Raw genomic sequence first — 20,352 nt, forward strand, 5'->3', positions numbered from 1 at the left:
TCTGCAGTTTGTCATTACATATACTTACGTTTAATGCCTGCTGCCTCTAGACCTTAAATTTTAGGAAAACAGCAATGTTCCTTGTTTTGGGCAACATCTTCCTCAACAAGGCACTTACCATATAGTAGTCACTAAACCAACATGTGTTAAATGACTGGCTGAGCTAAAGAAGAGAGAGAATGCCCTTCTCACTACTCAACAGCTGTTGGCTGGCCCATCCCAACATATTCCAGAATTCCTGTGCGTTATCTACCTCAGTTCAATTATTGCATAGAATTCAGCCCTTGTATTAGGTATTTTTTTCTCAATGCTAAGACAAAAAAGAAAAATGAAAAACAGAAAAAAAAAAACAAACCTTCACACCCAATATTAAAAGGAGAAAGGTTTATTTAGCTCACAGTTTATAAAGATTTCAGTCCATAATTGTCTGGATCCGAGGTAGAGTGGCGTGGCAGAGGGGACATCCCAGAGAAGAAACAGTTCCTGGCAACAGAAGACGGCAAAAGCCAACAAATGAAGGTGAGTGGCAAGACTCTGCGGCTTTTATTTTATCTAGACTGCAGGGTTTAGGACAGTGCAAATTCAACTGACAAACTGATCCCAGCAATCACTCACCCTTAATTCCAGCACCTTTAATCCCAGCATTGCACTATGAATCAGTCACAAACTAGATTAGCTGCCTCCAGAAAAAGCCCATCTAAAAGTACATGGTGGGGAGCATCTGGACACAAAGCATAACAACCCTCACTGGTCTTCTTCTTCTATCTAGTCCGGTGAGTGAGTTTTTTCCCTAAAATAGAATGCAAATTTCTTGAGTATAGACTCTATGACTTCAGTTCTTTTGTGTCCCCCAAAGTCATTTTAAATTAAAACAAAATCTAAGACTGAGTCACCCTGGGCCAATGGTTCTATAAAACAGCACAGGAAGTGTGCAGAGCTGGCCAAAGTGCTCAAAATAACCTCTTAGAAATAATCTTACATCTATCCCTTATTTGACTATGAACTCCTGATAATATGCCCTTAAAGTCTTGATTTTCATTGCAGGTCATTCTGCTGAAACAGAAATTCCGTTCATTTTTTAAAATGTTTAATTTTGTAACACAGAAAAAAACATAAAAATTTTTTAACAAGGTTTTGAATCAACTCGGGTGTTCTGGGATGTTTACTATAGGTGCATCAACCACCTGGAAGTTCACTGCCATAAGGACCATTTCTCTATTTTAAATCTTTGTCATTTCTCTTTCCTGTCTTCCAGTCAAGAAGTTGAAGGGACAGTTTTCAGATACATTCCTTCTCTACTAGAGGAAAAACGGCAAAAAATTCTGACAGTATTGTATTCTCAGAAAAGACAAGGGTTCAGCATAGTCACATATTGAATCATCTAATTATACATATATATGTGTATTATATATATATATATATATATATCCTTTTCTAAATCTTTCTTATATTTTCATACTCTTTTAACCTCATAAAAACCTTATAAACAATCATAATATTGTAAATTAATTTTGAAGTTGATGACAATGTGTGAAAGTACCTGACTACAAAGGTATCCTTCTAAAACAGAAACTTAAAACTTCCGAAAAAATATTAAGTTTATTACATTTATTTGTATTTTATCTTAATTCCATTTCTCAAAAATAATGCACACCTTGGAAGAGAAATTGATTCTATTCAGTCTACCTTTAATATGGTCTAGCTCCATTGAGAAGCTTTCAGATAGAAATGACCAGGCTCAAGCACAGCTTTGGGTTCATCTGGACTTATACACTGCATCCATGAAAAATATTTAACTTCTTACACACTTTCAAAAGTTAGATGCTGTGTAAATACTCTTAGGAATAAGTTACTTCTAACCCAAAAATCAGACAATTCTAGGCAAATAGTCAAAAACCAAAAGGAACAGTTTTTCTAGCCTAAGAAAAAAGTGAGTTATATATGTCTTTTTGTTTTCTAAAAAGAAACTGTGTACAATCTTTGTAAACATAGAAACAAAGAATCACCAGTCAAGAGGAGAGAAGGCTGTCCCATCATGAGACTATTTAACCTTGACGTGGTTGAACTCTCAATACACTTGGTCAACTTCCAGAAAGCCCTACCAGTCATAATTAACCACTAATGAAATTTTACTGAGAAAAAAATATTACAAGGTATATTTGAAATCTCTTTAAGTCTGAGGGAGCAAATTCCATGAGAATGATTGCCTTCCTATATAAGAAACTGCCACAGAAAGGCTCAGAAACAAATCTGTCCCCAACAGCTAATAATTCACCTATTATCAAACCCTCCAGAATCATAATACCTCAGTTCCAACTGCAAGCCTGCAAATATATGACAAAACAATTGACGGATTGCAGTGGCCAGTTGAATTAGTAATGCGCCTTGGGATTCGGGGACTCCACCTACCCTATGTGTGAGAAGAATTTATGAAGATAACATGACATGCTAATATATTTTTACAGCTTAAACAAGATATTTCATGCCATTTTTGAGCACCACACATAGTTTATCAATATAACTCTTAAGACCTTTATCCCCTTTTTCTTCTTTGCTCTTACACATAATATAATTATCAAAAAGGTTAAGACTAACTGATGAGTGGGAGCACTTGAACCCTCAACAGAAGCCTTTCCCCTTCTCATTCTACTTTTTATTCCAAACACTGTTTTATTTTTATGTTTATTGTTTTGGTTGCACTGTCTTACCATAGACTTCAACCATAGAAAAGAAAGAAAGAAAAGCAATCTTAGTAAGGCCTATGAAAAACATAACCCTTTTTAAAATGAGTCTAATAGCTCAAGTCCTTCAGCAGCACTTACCAGACTTCAGGTATCTTTCAGAAAGAAAGCAGGGTTGCTGTCTTTGCAGGCTTAAGCTTTTAGCGCCTAGGTAGAGGTTATAATGGTGCTTGTTCTCTCCCCAAGCTGTTGAGAAGTCAGACCTGTTTCTGAAAACTGTTGTTCTCAAATACAGTCTGTGCCATTCATTATGGAAAAATACCTCAGGCTTAATCATACTGCTTAATCTTACTTAACATACAAAAAAAATGCATTCTGCCCTACTGAGTATTCAAGAAAATTCCTGCAAGATTAAACAGTTTATACCAGGCCAGTCACTGCCAATGACTAAAAAACAAAACAAAACAACAAGCTGTTGACATTTGGTGAGTCCTTAGTATCTGCCTCACACCATGTGCTTTTCCTGAATTAGCTCACTTAGACCTTATACAACTCTAACAGATAGGCACTATTATATGCTTATTTTCTAAATGAGGGAACAGTCTTCTGGAGTTTACATAATTTTCCAAGGTCAAAAAAGCTAGCAAGTGGAAGAGCTAGAGCTTGAACTTGAGTTCATCTCCTCAAAAACCCATGCTTCTGAAAAAAAGGCTTAAGTGTCTGCAAAATTTATATGGCTGTCATATTGTTCATGTGCATTTGAAATTTCTCAGATATTAACCATGCACTAGAATAAGATTTAACCATATCACAAATCCTTTAAAATTACACTAGTATGGAGGGAATATTTTACTAATTCTGAAGAATATGGTTGATTTTATAAAATTCACTTAAAACCTCTAAACTTCAGCTTTCTCATTTGTACAAAGCTCAAAAGATTATTAAAGGATAGAATAAGATCACATATATCAAGTGCACAGTAAGAACCCAATCATCAGAAACACTTTTCCCTTTAACTTATTTTTTAAGAAAAATCAAATTTTAAAAAGAATAATAACCTATCTTAAATAGTTTTCTTCTTACTGTTTTACAGATAAAAGACACTTTTATAAACATCTATGGAAGAAAACAGAATGTTTTTAGGAAGTCATAAAGGGAAATACTATGTAAATGAAACCCAAGTAATGACTTCCTTTCACTCTGTGTCCATCAGGAATGTGAACCTAGAATGACTCCAACTCAGATAAAGTTCTTGCTCTTGATGACCACACATCACACTGTGAAACATAAATTGCCAACATTTAGCAGGCGACCTCATTTAACAGGTGACCTCGGTTTCCACAGAACTACTCACCTTCAGTAAAGGTTTGCAATTACTTTGCTGATAGATGAACGTGTCCCTTAAATCCTAAACATTAGGGTTAGAATTATACCATCCCGAGCAGTAGCCACCTGATGCATTGACTACTAAGCATTTGAAATGGGACAGCAAACAATAAGATTGCTCTCAAAGTAAATACTGAGTTTTGAGGACGTTATGAAAATAACAATATTCTTCACAAATAATTTTATATTGAAATTTGTGTTGAATATATATTATATAACATGTTAGCCTATGTTTATATATTATCAAGAGTAACTTCATGTGGCTCTTTTTATTTTTTAATGTAATACTAAATATATTTTAATACTGGGAACTTTAATCATTTGCATTATATTTGGAATTTTTACTGCTGGTATAAAACAGCGAAGGTGAAACTTTTATATCTCGGTGATACAAACAGCTCACTGTGGCCTGCATGCCATAGGTTCACCACCACTAGTCTACAATGTTCACCAAATCTAATCGAGGTAATTAAAAAGTAAAATAGTAAAGGAGTGTCAAGAGGAGATTTAGTGCGGAGTCTAGGGAAAGATTTAAAAAATAATTCAGTATGTATCTAGTACTGCTCTGAGGGGTAAACTTACCTCTCAGTGATCAGCGTTGTTAACTGAAAAGCAGCTAGTCCTTCTGCAGAGTCATCATCATCATTTCTGTTTGCTAAGGATGCCATGACAAAGACTGTGGCAACACTCTTACTCAAGACCACACCACAGTCTGAGTGGCTTAAATAGCAGAACTTCATTGGCTCATAGTTTTGAAGGCTAGGAAGTACACGATGAAAGTGTCAGCAGGGTTATTTGTTCGGCAGCCTCTCTCCTTGGCTTATAAATGGCAAACCTCCTTGAGTCCTCACATGGCTGTGTCTACTCTTCTCTTAAAGACACCGCTCAGATAATTCAGGTCATGTTACCTGAATTATAAAGGTCATATTTCCAAGTACTGTCACATTCTGAAATACTGGAGGCTAAGACTTCAACCTATGAATTTTGGAGATACACAATTCAATGCATAAAAATAATTTTGTCATAAGGAAATTCCATCAAGATTTTCTTGGTTCTGAGTATAGAACCTTCTAATTTATTAATGCATCTGTAGAATGCTTATGTAGCTGAAGAGAATACCTTCTACAAATGACTAATAATTGTAATTCTCTAGACATAGCCCTCTTAAAATTCCATTTTATAAATCAGTCTCATACAAGTCTTGTTCATATAAATTTTTCCCAGAGTTTAACCCATCCAAGAGGTAATACTTTTCACTAAGGACACAATACAGTCTTTGTATGCCAATGTGCAAAATGTAACTACCTACCAAATATTCATATGCAAGGTTTTGGCTAGCAAACCCTGATAAAGAGAATGAAAACACAGAAGGCAAAGAAAATCTTTATGGAGAGTCAGGAACTCCACGAAAATGAAGTCCTGAAGTGACTCAAACTCCGAGATTTATTGAGGAACAACAAAGGTATAACAAATGTCTGCACTCAATATTAACTTTTATCTGATTGCCCCCTAGGGAGCTTCTTTGTTTTTCACGTGAGGCCCATCTCTGTTGGAGCTGTCAAAACGTTCCATCTTCAAGATCTTCCACCACCCCCCAAGTCAACCCGAACAGACATCAACCCATTGGATGTCGAGAGGAACTCCACATTCATGGAACATTTGAGATTTGAATTGTTCTCGTACGAAGTTCTTTTTGTGACTTAGTTTCCGAATAGCTGCTTGGGTTAGCAAGATATGATACTGAAGAGTTCAAACAAGTCTATAAATGACACACACCTGAGTTCAAACCCCTGTTCCAAGGGTTGGAGACATACATAGGTGAGTGGTAGAGAACAAGACCTGGGTTTGATCACAAAAACAAAAATTAAAAAAGTTTTAAATCTTTGCTGTTTTTTCCTAACTATATTATCCAAGGAAAGTCAGTTAACCTCTCTACACCTCACTTTCCTCAACTGTGGTATAAGGAAAACAAGCGTATCCCTAATCATAGGGCTGGGATGAGAATTAAACCACCCTGACCTCCTTACCTGTCTCCTCTAATACACTGAAAAACCAGTCTTCTTCATCTTTCTCTAATTTGTCTGTCATCCTAAGGCGCTCGGAGATGATAATCCTCAGCAGCTTTTACTTGAGAAACTCTACAGCCAGACACTATACTTGATTTGTGGCCCAGCAGCCTATTATCTGTTTGGAAAAAACTGAATTACAGTCGAAAGAAAAGTAGCAAAAAAAACTCATTGGAAAAATAAGATTTCTGAAGTTGGCTTGGCCGCGCCTTATAAGAGAGGACAAGAAAAATACTGGTTCATGAGATACCATGTTAGGTAAAGGTAAAAGAAAGAGTTGAAGATGAGGTGGAGTGTTAGGACTGCTGGTAAGCAACATCTAAAGTCAGTGTAAAGCTTGCTCTTGATTCGGGGAAAAATCCAGGAACAGACAGAGGGGAAATGCACCTAAAATATGCACTCAGAATCACTCAGAAGAAACCAGAGCCCTGAAACGAGCTCAACTTTCCTGACACATAAGAAAATGTGTGCAAAACACATCTAAAAAAAACATTGTCTAACTTAATGTGGAAAGTGACAGATTTTATGCTTTCCAACCCCCTTTCATGTTCCTTTCAAGCTGAGAGGAAGTTGGAAAAGTCTTGTCAACAAGACAAGAAATCAGGAATGAATGTAATCCTCTACACACAGAGTCTTCTTTACAGAAATAATTTGAAATTGTTCTTGAAGCATGAAAAAATTGTTTCTGACTAGTCTTTCAAAAGGATTAGAGAAACATCTGGTTAAAATTGCACACTTATTTTAATCTTTCTTGAGCAGTCTTTAACTCAGAAAAAGGAAAGATTCAATTGCGTTAGAAACTAAAAGATTACTTGATACATAATTACTTTACTTTATGATGTTTTATAAAAATATACTCTGCCATGTTAATGTTGATTCTTAAATCAATAATGAAAACAGCTAATTAAAGTGTTCTGGGTTTATATTTCTTTTCCATAAGAATATTCCTTCTTTGTCCTATATATACATTTATTTCAAGCTTCATTTGAAGAAACTTTTTTAACAAACTAACAGCAATATGTGACCCAGATTTCAAAGAAACAATTTTCCCTAGGCTTGTCACACATAATATCATCCCATCACCAAGCCAGAATAAAAAATATTATAATTACTGCAGAATAGCAATACATTGGGCCTCTGACCTCACTAAGTTTTTTGAAATTTATGCTCAAAATATGTATTTAAACTTCCTAGTGTGTGTCTGTTTGTTAAAGCCATTGAATATAGGAGCCCTTGCACTTATGTTCATGATTTCATCTGTTCAGTATTATATGCATGGTTCCTCAATATACTAAATAGAATTTGATGACTGCTTATGAATGATATATAGGGACTAGACACTTTAAACTTCTTTAGATGATAGATGGGTGAATGGAGAGAGAGGGAAGAAGAGACAAAGACGAGACAGAGAATGGAGGTCTCAATAGGCACTAAAAATAAAGGTACCCATGAGAAGGGCACTGTTGAAAACAGAAGAAGAAAGCTTGCAGTCTATGGTACAGGTTCCAGGCAAAGAGTCTAACAAGTTTTGGTATTTATTTGTGCACCTGAAAAGACCCATCACTCCAGCTTCCAATCAGAAAAGTTCATGTAATTAAAATGACTTGATGGGTTTTCCCATCTCAGATAAGTCAAACATTCCCCTCAGACTTGCTGATGTACCCAAACCACACTTCAGCTGTTTAATTATCCAATGACTTTTTTACTAATACAAAGTGCTAAGATTAAAGAAAATAATAATAAAAAATAAATTAGGGATTCAAACTTCCACTTTTGTTAGGTAGAAATAGCCTTTGAATCAACAAGGCTACTGTTTTCAGAACAATTCTCAGTAAAAGACACTACAATGTCTTCGTATAATGTGTTAAGCTTTAGAGCAGCGGAATGACAAGCAAGTTACTAAAAATTCATTTTCTGTAATCTCTTTAGTTTTGAAGCAGAACTGAAGTTTGTTTGCTGTACTGAGGATTGAACCCAGGGATCTCCGTCTCTGAAGTACATCATCAACCTTTTCCTTTCTTTTCTTTTCTTATACATTCTTTTCCTTTCTTTTAGTTTTTGACACAGAATCTTAGTAAATTGTTCAGGCTGACCTCAAACTTCCCAACTTGGTGCCTCAGCCTCTGAGTATCTAGGTGTACAAGTCCACGCCACGGCAGCAAATTTAAAGCTTTTGTATTGGCAACTGCAAATCCATTTCCATCACCCCATGTGGAACCCAAGATCTTTAATTTTAAGATTACTGTTCTCTGTAAAGTCAGTTGCCCCAAAAGAAAACATTGCCACTACACAAATATATACTCCTTGGTGTCTGCCTAGCACACCTGGTGTACACATAATTCCCTACAGAGAAAGCAATGAATTTTCTAGTGATGTATTGTGTTCCACTTCATGAAAAAAAAGGTATACAAAATGCTTTTGACTGTTCTAAATTTCTCATTTCAACAGAAAGTACCCCATCTCTTAAATATAAAACATCACATGTATCTCCTCAGTGAAATTTTCCTACAGATTCTACATGTTCTTACTTCTGTTATTGCCTATAGTCAAAGTTAAAGAAATCTGAATTTTTTTCCTCCCTTTTCTCTCCTCGCTGGCTTAAATCTCATAATCTATCCCTTCAAATAACCTCTAATCAATGGTTATTTGCCCTTTAGCTTCTCATTCCCTCTTTCACTGCACAGGGAATGAAACCATTGGATTTATCTAAGTCTACCTCTGCTCCACTTTTACATCTAAATTCTGTGAAGAAAGTCACAGAGCCAAGAAATCTCACACCAAAAAGAAATGCAGTTTTCAGTTTTGATCAAGCCTTTGGAGCCAGTTAGCGATCCTTTTGTGTATCCCCAGCCTACTCCTTCCCTTTGACATAAAAGTTTTACCACTTCTATTTACAGTAATAATCCTAAATTCATGCTTCAAACCCATCTTTCTTAATCACAGAGTATTATGTAACTCTTAGCATAGAAAACACGTCATTTAGGAGACTTTTTTTCTTGTTTTTCATTTTGGTTTTGGTGATTTGGGGAGGTTGCTTTTGTTTTGTTGCTGATGTTTCTCTGACTTTGGATTTGGTTCTGATTTGGATTTTTGTTTTGGTTTTGGTTTTGGTTTTGGTTTTTTGGTTTTTTGTTCTCAGGACTGAACTCAGGGCTTTTATTCTGAGATAGGCTCACTAAATTGCTAAACGGCCCAAGCTGGACTTGAATATATAGTCTACCTGTCTCCAGAAAACTAGGATTACAGGCTCATATCACCATGCCAAGGAGAAGGACATTCCTTAAAACCCTATTTTCTTATTTCAGTGCAGAGCCACACTTGTACACCTTCGGTCACAATGAGTGAGATGTCTGGCAACCCACATCTCTCACCTACTCAAGGTTTCTATTTTCCAATCTGCTCTGCTTTCTCCATTTTCAGCCTCTTCTTCTGTCAGATTTTGCCCTCGTTTAATACATTTAAGCATCTCCCATGTGAAAAAGCAAGTCCCCTCTCCATCTGTGACTCTCCTGAGCAATCTTCTCAGCTTCTCCTGACTTCACATCCAGATTCTTAAGAGTAGACTTGGCCTCCCAGTTACTTCTTTACACTCCAAAACTTGTTTCTGTCTCCACCACAGTGAAAAAAGTGTACATGCTAAGACCAAATCGCTGTTCAGACTGTTCCCAAACTGTTACAATCAACTGGTGATTATCCACTTTTATCTTTCCTGATTATGCTATGTTTGACAGGTATATGCAATTTTTTCAAATTATTTTCCCTGCTGGTTTTTATAGCACCATACCTTTGGTCTTTTTCTACCCAATAAATACTTTCAGGGAATGAGGTCTCTACCTGGCCCTCCTTAAATACCTGCATTTTATAAAAAGCTCTATTATTATGCTTCAACAATTCTGCATACTAACTCCATGTTATCTCTGTGGAGTTTTAACTTTCTGTGATATCATAACTTCTGCTGAATTAGTGTCTCTCATGCTGATTTCACTCTAAATTCAAGATAACAAATGTTTCTGACTCCAGGACAATGATACATGCAAGTTCCATAAATACCTCAAACTAAGCATGTAAAATCACTAAGTTTAAATCTGAAGGGTACTATTTAGAGATGTAAAAGGTAGTTATAAACCCAGATTTACTCTTGATATTCTTGAATTTTTTGCCTTAATTTTAAAGAAAGCCTTTAAGAACTAATGTACTTCATTGTGCAGAATTATTCTTCTAAATTCATCTTGAAATTTATTTTTCTAGCTATATAATTTTCTACAGTAAAATATCTGGAATTAAGTGTAACACAAATTAATAATAAATATTTCTGAATTCTAAAGTTTGAGGTAACATTTAACTCTTACTAATTTTTTTGTATTGATTTAATTATTATAATGGGTCTATACAATTTTCCAATACAAGTCTTAAATAATCTCGTCTCTGTCTGTACTGGCTACTTGTAAAATTGCGTTCAATTGTTATAATTTTCTTACTGGTTCCTCAAATTAGTACTTTGAATGTCATTCAATTTGTTATAACAGAAACACACACACACAATATATCCTAAACCACTCTTTTTTCATTTTCCATTTCCCACTTCCATTCTTCCATTCCTTGCCATAGAACTTTATTTCTCCCACCTTAACTTTTGTAATAACTTCCTTCCTCCACTTTTACCTACTTTCATTGTGTTCCCCATATCAGTGTCAGAAGTTTCTCTAAAAGACAAAGCCTGCCATGTCCTGACATGTTGTTGAAAGTCAGTGACTTCCCATAGCCTTCTTAATAAAATCTAAACTATTTGGCTTGCAATAAATAATTTTTTAAAAAGAAAACTGGCATTATTAATCATCACGGAAATGTGTGATACTTTTGATAATCAGATGTGGGTTTTCTAAAAGTCATCCAATCATTCTACCTTTGCCATTTGCACCCAATCACAAGTTTTCTGTCTGAGGGCACATTTACCTCTTCCCTCTCCAGCCACTTATTTATAAGGGTCATTGCCACACCACTTTCTCAATTTGAAAAGTCTATAGAGTCCTAATTGTGGTCCACAACAAATAATCTAAAAATATTTATTTAGATGCCGCTTAATACAGTACTATACTCCCTTATTGTGCAAAATTTAATGTTAATTTTCTTGGATTTCCAAAGTTAAACTAAAAAGGATAGTCTCTAAAGTCAGTCAAGACTTGATATCTATTTGTATTTTCATCTTAAGTTAAAAACAACCAACAAATGTAAAAGTGCTTCAAAATATAGATCAGTTGCAACTCTAGGCAGTCATTAAACTGAAATAGTGTTCTAAATAATAAATACTGTTCTAAATAGTGATCTCATATTGGTGTATTTTTCCCCTTTCTAATTGTATTAGTTCAACATTAACTCGGAATATTATTTCAAAACATTAACTCAGTAATGATTTAATCACATCAATGATAGGTACTATATGTCTATGAATGCAAATTATAGAATCATTAAAATAAAGGAAGTATAAATTGATTCTTTGTATACTGAAATTTCAGGTCCCTTACTCAGTCAAAACACATTGAAAGTCAATGTCAGGCAAAAAAAAAAAAAAAAAAAAAAAAAAAAACAATTGGAAAAATGTGAGAGAATGGTGATGTTTAGATACACAACCTTCTAGTGTAGTGAAGTGCCGGGAAATCTACTTGTGCCATTTGAGGTCATTATATCACTGAAAAATAAAAAATCACATATCGCAACACATGAGGCTCTAAATGGACACAGTAGTTACTGTGAATAAAAATACTGCATTTGTTACAACCCATTCATATATTAAATATACTGTTGGCAACTTTGCATTAGCAAACTTAAAGGAATAATTTACTCAGAAAAATATATTTAGAGTGATAGTAAGCTGTATAGCAATTTGGCTTGTAATTTAATACAGACATTTACTTTCAGATGATTCATACTCATTAATAAGCATTCACCTTGGGTTGATCAATCAGAATAGTAGAAATAACTTGAATATTCAGGATAAAAAAGTAACCAAAAAAATAACATTTAGTCCTCTGAAATGTACTGACAGTAATAACCTGCTGAAGTTATCATCTCTGAGACCTTCATGAACCAGCTCATAACACTGACATCTCAACAGGCATTTGGCAAGTCATATCTTTATTCCTATCAGCTTAATATAACTAACATGCCTAGTAATAAATCACCTGCTAGGGTTTATAGACACATATAGAAAGGATTAAAGTCTGGAAACTATATAATAGTATGTTACAAATTCTTGACTACATGTTACCACTATAAATTATTCCTTCTTGATAAACAACTGAAGACTTCATTTTTTTCAATTAAAAAGAATTATTCTATGTAACAGTAACATTTGATTTATTTATTTTGGATCTTAAAATAATGAATAGTAGACAAGAAAGTCAGATTCTGTATCAGAGCTGAGAATTCACAAAGATGCAAGAAGTGATGAAGTGCGAGATGGAGTGACCAGAATGGGCTAAATGGCGATGGTGTATGATGAAGTGCAGCTGAGGATCCCTGGGAATGATGAAGTGAGAAGGGCAGTGACCATGAGGTGGTGGACATCAACCCATAATGTAAAAGTCTTCATCAGAGGTGTTATTCAAATGACCAGAAGAAAATTCTAATTGAGCTGAGTTTTGACATATGAAAGATTTCCTGGGTTCATACAACTGCAGTAATGTGTTGTCAGATGCAGTTCTCAAAGTGTGTCATCTATCATTATTTAACTTCCAGATATGATTTGTTTTGAAACTCAAAGATACCATAATAAAATTTTAACAAATCATAAATTTCTGTGATTATTAATATATAGCTAAGTCTGTATTGATTTATCTAAAAAACTAGATGTGATGGTACATGCTTATAATCCTTGCTACTTGACATATTGAGGCAGGGAAATTGCAAGCTCAAGGTCAGTCCAGAGAAATTTAGAAAAAACCCTGTCTCCAAATAAAAAAATAGAAATGGGTAAGGATATAGCTAAGTAGTAGAGAATGCACAAAGCCCTGGATTCTATCCCAAGAACCACAAAAGAAGAGGAAGAAGAAGAAGAAGAAGAAGAAGAAGAAGAAGAAGAAGAAGAAGAAAAGAAGAAGAAGAAGAAGAAGAAGAAGAAGAAGAAGAAGAAGAAGAAGAAGAAGAAGAAGAAGAAAATGACCTTGGTTGAGAGGCAGCAGGTGGCCCTGCCCACTCATACACTCCAGACCCCACTGGAGATGCTTCCTGCCCCAAGTAGCTCCCATCTGGCTGTAAAAAACAGCAGCCAGTCCTGCACCAGTATATCCAGTGGCCACCATTGGATACTCATAGCCAAGAGAACCAACAGTCATGCTTTGGAGAAATTTTAGCCAATCCAAGAAGTGCCTGGGATCCCATTACATTCTTGTTTGGAAGAACCCAGGAAATTGTCAAGATGAAGAAGCAAAAGCAGCCTCTGGGCTCCAATACAAGCAGAGCAATACAAGGAGACACAAACAAGGAAGAGACTGAGAGTCACACACCTGTGAAGTTTGTGAAGTGATGGCAACTGAAGTAAAGAGACAATTTCATGAGGTTTTAAAAGAAATTAGAGGGGCTGGGGATTTATACATAAGCACCTGCCTTGCAAGCACACAGTTATGAATTCAATCACCAGTGCAAAAAATAAAATAAAATAAAATAAAAACTATTTAAAAGAAATTAGAACAGAAATACTATCTCAGGTAAAAAAAGAAATGAAAAACATAATAAAAGAATTGCTAAACACCTCTAAAGAAGGCATAAATAAAAAAATAGAGGGACATAAGAAAGTGAGGGAAACCAAGAATGAACAATATAAGAAAGATTTAGAATACATGAAGCAATTTCAAAGAGATATCCAGAAATTAAAAACCCCATTGAAAGCTGATAAACCCACTTGAAAGAAACTGAAGATAGACTTTCAGATCTTGAAGACAGGTGTGCAGCTTGCAATTGTGAAAGAAAAGATCTCTTAAAATAATAAGGACATAAAAATTCAACAGGTAAAAGATGACACAAAGAAAAATAATTTAAGAGCAGTAAGTGTCAGTGGAAAGGTGAGGGTCAACACAAATGACAGTAAAAGTGTATTTACAAAATTAATAGAAAACTTCCCAAGCAGGGGAAAAGGACATGACATACATATAGAACTCCAGCTAGCCATAACCAAAATAAATCTACATTTAGACACATAATAATCAAGATCCCAGAATTTCAGCATAACAACAGAATATTAAGGCTGTTGAGAATAGAAACTGATCAACTGTAAAGGAAAACCCATCAGAAACACGATAGACTTCTCAACACATACCATCAAGGCAAGAAGAGTCTGGAGTGAAATATTTCAAGTCCTAAAAGAAAACAACTTCCAACCCAGATCGGTGTACCCTACAAAACTATCTTTCAAAATTAATAGAGAGCTTTACACCAGAGGTTAAGACCCTGCCCAGCTTTCTGAAAAAACATAGGAGGCACAAGAGATCCCCTGGGCATGACAAGGCCATGCCTATCCGCTGCCATTGAGCCTCCAGAAGTGGAGAACTTTCGAGGTGAATTCCAACATGCTTGAGCTCCCAGGGGAGAGCTTTGGACCATTGCTCCCAGCAGTTAGGACCCTGTCCAGCTTCCTAAAACACTGTTGGAGGCATGAGAGGTCCTGCAGGCCTGACTGGGACATGCCTGGCCATCTCCATTAAGCCCCAGGAGCTGAGTTCTCCCAAGGTGAGTTCCAATATGCTTGAACTCAGGGAGTGTTTTAGACCTCCCAGTGGTTAGGACCCTGCCCATCAACCTAGACCACTGGAGGATGCACGGTAAGTGTCTGTAGGCCTGACTGGGCCATGCCCTATAACCTTCAATCTGGCCTGGAGAGCTGTGGACAAGTGAAGTGATTTTTACCATGCCTGCAGAAAGCTTTGAAACATCACCTGAAACCCAAAAATATAGGAAAATGACAAAACAAAAGATGAAAATGCAATCTCAAACTTCCAGCCCATCCCAAGCAAGCCTAGGAGCCATGTACATAAAAGAAAATACAAGCCATACCCCTGAAATGCCTGAAATGATATCAACTGGAATAAAAAAACAACTCTAGGAAGCTAAAAAAGAACTCAAATCAGAAATAATCTCCAGGTAAAAGAAGAAATGATAAATGTAATGAAAGAAATGCTATGTACACCTAAAGAAGTCATAATTTAAAAATCAGAGGAAAAGGGCAAAAAGAAGAAAACTGTGAATGAACAATATAAGAAACAGAATGCATGAAGCAGATTCAAAGAGATATTCAGGCAATCAAAAATTACATCAAAAGTTGATAAAATTGCCTCAGCAAAAGTGAAGATAGAATTTCAGACTTCAAAGATAGAATTGCAGCTAGCAAAAAGGAAAGATCTTTTAAAAATAACAAAGAATCAGGAAATAACAATTCAACAGCTGCAAGATGATGGAAAGAAAAACAACATAAGATTGATAGGTATAAATGAAAAGTAAAGGCACAACTCAGATGATATCAAGAGGCTATTTACAGAAGTAAGAGCTGAAAATTTCCCAAACATTAGAATGGAAACTGACATATGGATCAGTGAAGCACACAGAACACCAAATAACCATAAACCAAAATAAAACTGCACCTAGACATATAATAATCAACACCCCAGAAATCCAACATAAAAACAGAATACTAAAAGCTGTTAGAGAAAAGAGACAGATCATCTATAAAGGAAAAACTATCAGAATTACAGCAGACATTTCAACACAAACAATGAAGTCAAGAAAAGCGTGGAGTGAAGTATTTCAGATCCTAGAGGAAAAATGACTTCCAAGCCAGACTGAAAAACTGCCCTTCAAATAGATGGAGAAATTAGATACTTCCATGACAAAGAACAGCTGAAGAATTTCATGATCACCAAGACAACCCTGCAAAGAATACTGAAAGACAGTTTAAATACACTTAGTTAAAAAAAAAAACACTAAGCAAAGCAGACAATTAAACAGAACAGAAAGATAAAGAAGCAACAAGAGAAAGCTAACAGATCAAAAACAAACCAGTGTATACCAATTATAACCATTAATGTAAATGGCCTCAATTCACCAATTAAAAGAAACAGACTTCCAAAATGGATCAAGAAACAACATTCAACCATATGCTGTCTACAAGAAACACATCTAAGCCAAAAGGAAATTCAGACTGAAAGTCAAAGGATGGAAAACAATACTTCATGTAACAGGAACCCAAAAAAAGCACAGGAGTAGCTATTCTGTTTGCAGACAATGTGCGCTTCAAGAAAAATATGAAGAGATAAAGAAGGTCACTACATACTACATAAGAAGGGGAAAACTTCAAGAGGAAGAGATAATAATCTTAAATATATATGCACCAAATTCAGGAGCAGGCAGCTATACAAAACAAGTATTGACAGAAATGAAAAATCAAATAAATCAATAACACAACTATAAAAGGACACCTTAACATACCATTGACACAAAGGGACAGATCAACCAGACAGAAAATCAACAAAGAAATAACAGAACTGAATTACACCTGTGAAAAAATGGACTTGACAGACATATACCGAATGCTCCACACAACAACATCAGAATATACATTCTTCTCAACACTACATGGAACATTCTCTAAAATAGACCATGGAATAGCCAACAGAACATGCTTCAGTAAATGCAAAAGAATTGAAATTATCCCATGCATATTATTGAATCATAGCATCATAAAACAAGAAATTAATTACAAAAGAAACTGCAAAACCCCGCATACACATGGAAATTGAACACAGTTTTGAGCAATCACTGGATTACAGAGGAAATTAAAGAAGAAATTAAACAAACCTACAAGCAAGTGAAAATGCATATATATCTTACTGGAATCTGTAAGATGCAATAAAAACAGTACTCAGAGGAAAATTTTTGCAGTGAATTCCCACATCAGGAAAACAGAACAAACACAAATTAACAACCTGTTGCTTTACCTCAAACATCTAGAAAAAGAAGAGGAAGTCAAGCCCAAAGCCAAAAGAAGGGAAGAAATAATAAAAATCAGAGCAGAAATTAATGCAACAGAGACTAAGTAAATAAGCCAAAGAATCAATGAATCAAAGAGTTAGTTCTTTGAAAGAATAAATAAAATTGATAAGCCACTAGACAACCTTATTTTAAAAAGGGAAGAAAAAGCTCACATTCATGCATAAGGAATGAAAAGGGTGAAATCACTACAGACTCTGTGGAAATAAAGATCATCAACACCTTATTTTGAAAACTTCTACTCTCATAGGTTCGATAACAGAAGAAATGGACAGATTCCTAGAAACTTATGAAATATCAAAGCTCTGTCAAGGAAATATAAAACTGCTGAATAACCCAATTTCTACTAATGAAACTGAAAATGTAATTAATCCTTACCAAAAAGGAAGAGCCTAGGCCCAGACAGATTCAATGTAGAATTCCACAAGAAATTCAAAGAAGCCTTAATGCCAACATTAGTACCAAAACCTGAAAAGACCCAACTAAAAAAGAGAACTATAGACCAATCTCCCTAATGAACACAGATGCAAAAATCCTCAATAAAATATTGGCAAATAGGATGCAGCAAATCATCAAGAAGTTTATGCACCATGACCAAGTGGGATTCATCCCAGCCATGCAGGAATGGTTCAATATACATAAATCAATAAATGTAATCAACCATATCAATAAAGCCAAAAATAAGAATCACATGATCATTTCTATAGATGCAAAAAAAGCTTTTGATAAGGTCCAACATTCATTTATGATAAGAACTTTACAGAAATTGGAATAGATGGTCTTTACCTCAATATAATAAAGGCGTATAATCTACGACAAACCAACAGCCAGTATCATACTAAATGGCCAAAAATTGAAGGCCTTTACTTTAAAATCAGGCAAAAGGCAAGGATGTCCCTTATTACTGTTCCTACTTAATATAGTACTACAAATACTAGCCAGAGCATTTAGACAAGAGAGAGAAATAAAAAGGAGGAAAGATAAGAAAAGAAGAAGTTAAATTATCATTGTTTGCAGATGACACAATACATAGAAAACCCCCAAAACTCCATTGAAAGACTCTTAGATATAATAAATAGATTCAGTAATGTAGCTGGATACAAAATCAATACTCAGAAATCAATAGCATTCCTATACACTAACAACAAGATCACAAAGATAGAAATAAGAGAAGCTACACCCTTCACACTAGCAACCCAAAAAATGAAATGTTTAGGAACTACTCTCACGAAAGAAGTGAAAGTGAAAATAACAATACACTGAAAAAAGAAATTGAAGATGATCTCAGAAAATAGAAAGACATCACTTGCTCATGGATAGGAAGAATAAATATTGTGAAAATGGCCATTCTCCCAAAACTGTTACACAGATTCAATGCAATCCCAATAAAAATACCATCAACATACCTAATAGACCTTGAGAAATCACTCCTAAAATTCATCTGGAGCAAGAAGACACCTAGAATAGCAAAGACAGTTCTAAGCAGCAAAGGCAAGGCAGGAGGCATCACAATCCCTGACTTGAAGTTATACTACAAAGCAACTGTAGTAAAATCAACATGGTACTGGAATAAAAACAGAGTCGAAGATCAATGGAATAGATTAGAAGATACAACCACAACTGCAAACACACTCAACCACCTTATCTTTGATAAAAGGGGCCAAACAGGTTCACTGGAAGAACCACAGTCTCTTTAATAAATGGTGTTGGAAAAACTGGCTCTCCATTTGCTGAAAACTAAAACTAGACCCATGCCTATCACCATGTACTAAATTAAAATCTAAATGGATCAAAGATCTGAATATTAAAACAGAAACACTAAATCTATTGGATGACAAATTGGATAAAAACCTTGATGACATAGGGATAGGTAGAGAATTCATGAACAGGACTCAAACTGCATGGGAAATACTTCTCAGAATCAATAACTAGGATCACCTCTTATTAAAAAGTTTCTGCATGTCAAAAGAAATCTCCAGGATAGTGAAAACAAAACTCACAAACTGGGAAAAAATCTTAGTGAACTGCCCCTCTGTTTAAAACATATAAAGAATTTTAAAAAATCAGACACCCAAAATTCAAAGACCCAATCCAATAATAGGCGTCTGAGATGAACACACACTTCTCAGATGAAGAAATACAAATGCCAAATAAATACATGAAAATGTTCATCATCATTACTCATTAGAGAATGCAAATTAAAACCACATTGAGATATCATCTCACTCCTGAAAGAATGGCCAAGATCAAGAAAACCAACAACAACAAATGCTGGAGATGCTGTGGGGAAAAAGAAACTCTCCTGCACTGTTGGTGGGAGTGTAGACTGTTGCAACCCTTCTGGAGGTCAGTCTGGAGATTTCTCAAAAAGCTGGGATTGGAAGTCCCATTTGTTCCAGCTATTCCACTTCTAGGCATATTCCCAGAAGAACTGAAAACATCACACCATAGTGATATATATGTACCATGTTTATAGCAGCACAATTTGTAATCGCCAGATCTTGGAAACAACCTAAGTGTCTATCAACTGAGGAATGGATAAAAATGTTGTGGTTTTTTATACAGTACTACTCAGCTATAAAGAATGATCACATTGAGATATTTATAAATTAATGGGTGCAGTTTGAGATCATATTCATAAGTGAAATAAATCAAACTCACATGTACGAATATCGAATAGTTTTCCTAGTGTAAGAAATGATACAAATACATAAAAGTATGTGGTAATCATGATTCCCCAATATATTGCTTTGAAGCCTTATAAAGTTTTCACTCATTAATTGGAATGGTTTTATTCTGGGCTGTTTGACTTTATTGTCTGTGATGATATGAACTGCTATTTTGAAGAAAACAAGACATCATAATAGCTAGTTTTGATTTAATATCATTTTGTTTTGAAGTCCCATCAAACTGTGTTCTGTACCCATTGGTTTTATTATGTTGTATCTTATTGGATTTTGTTATATGTGATAGCATAAATAAAATTTTTATAGGCAAAGAGATAATATGTTCATTTTCTGTTAGCTGGTTCTAAATACCCTGTAATACTTTCATCCTCTTGAATGGTTTCACACTGCCTGGATATGTTTGATACGATAGTATACGAAGTTATACTCAAATATTTCAATGAAAGAGACACTATGGTAACTACTATTAAGTTGGGTTATCTTGTGGTTAAACACTAT

General features: G+C 35.1%; 1 long non-coding RNA gene across 3 annotated transcripts in view; it reads right to left on the minus strand.

The window, feature by feature from the left end:
• LOC134472678 (uncharacterized) overlaps positions 1 to 20,352 on the minus strand; it is an 82,083-nt gene that overhangs the window by 23,679 nt on the left and 38,052 nt on the right. For 2 of the 3 annotated variants that reach the window (XR_010042594.1, XR_010042596.1), the window contains exons 1-2: positions 2,823 to 4,314; positions 399 to 483 (exon numbers count right to left, since the gene is read on the minus strand). This is a non-coding gene — a long non-coding RNA (uncharacterized LOC134472678). Of the gene's footprint in view, positions 1 to 398; positions 484 to 2,822; positions 4,315 to 20,352 lie in introns of those variants that run through there. The other variant, XR_010042595.1, reaches the window with a different exon arrangement.

The sequence above is a fragment of the Cavia porcellus genome, unplaced genomic scaffold, assembly GCF_034190915.1.
Source record: "Cavia porcellus strain 051 isolate PalLab524CR breed Dunkin Hartley unplaced genomic scaffold, mCavPor4.1 scaffold_24, whole genome shotgun sequence".
Classification (NCBI taxonomy): Eukaryota; Metazoa; Chordata; class Mammalia; order Rodentia; family Caviidae; genus Cavia; species Cavia porcellus.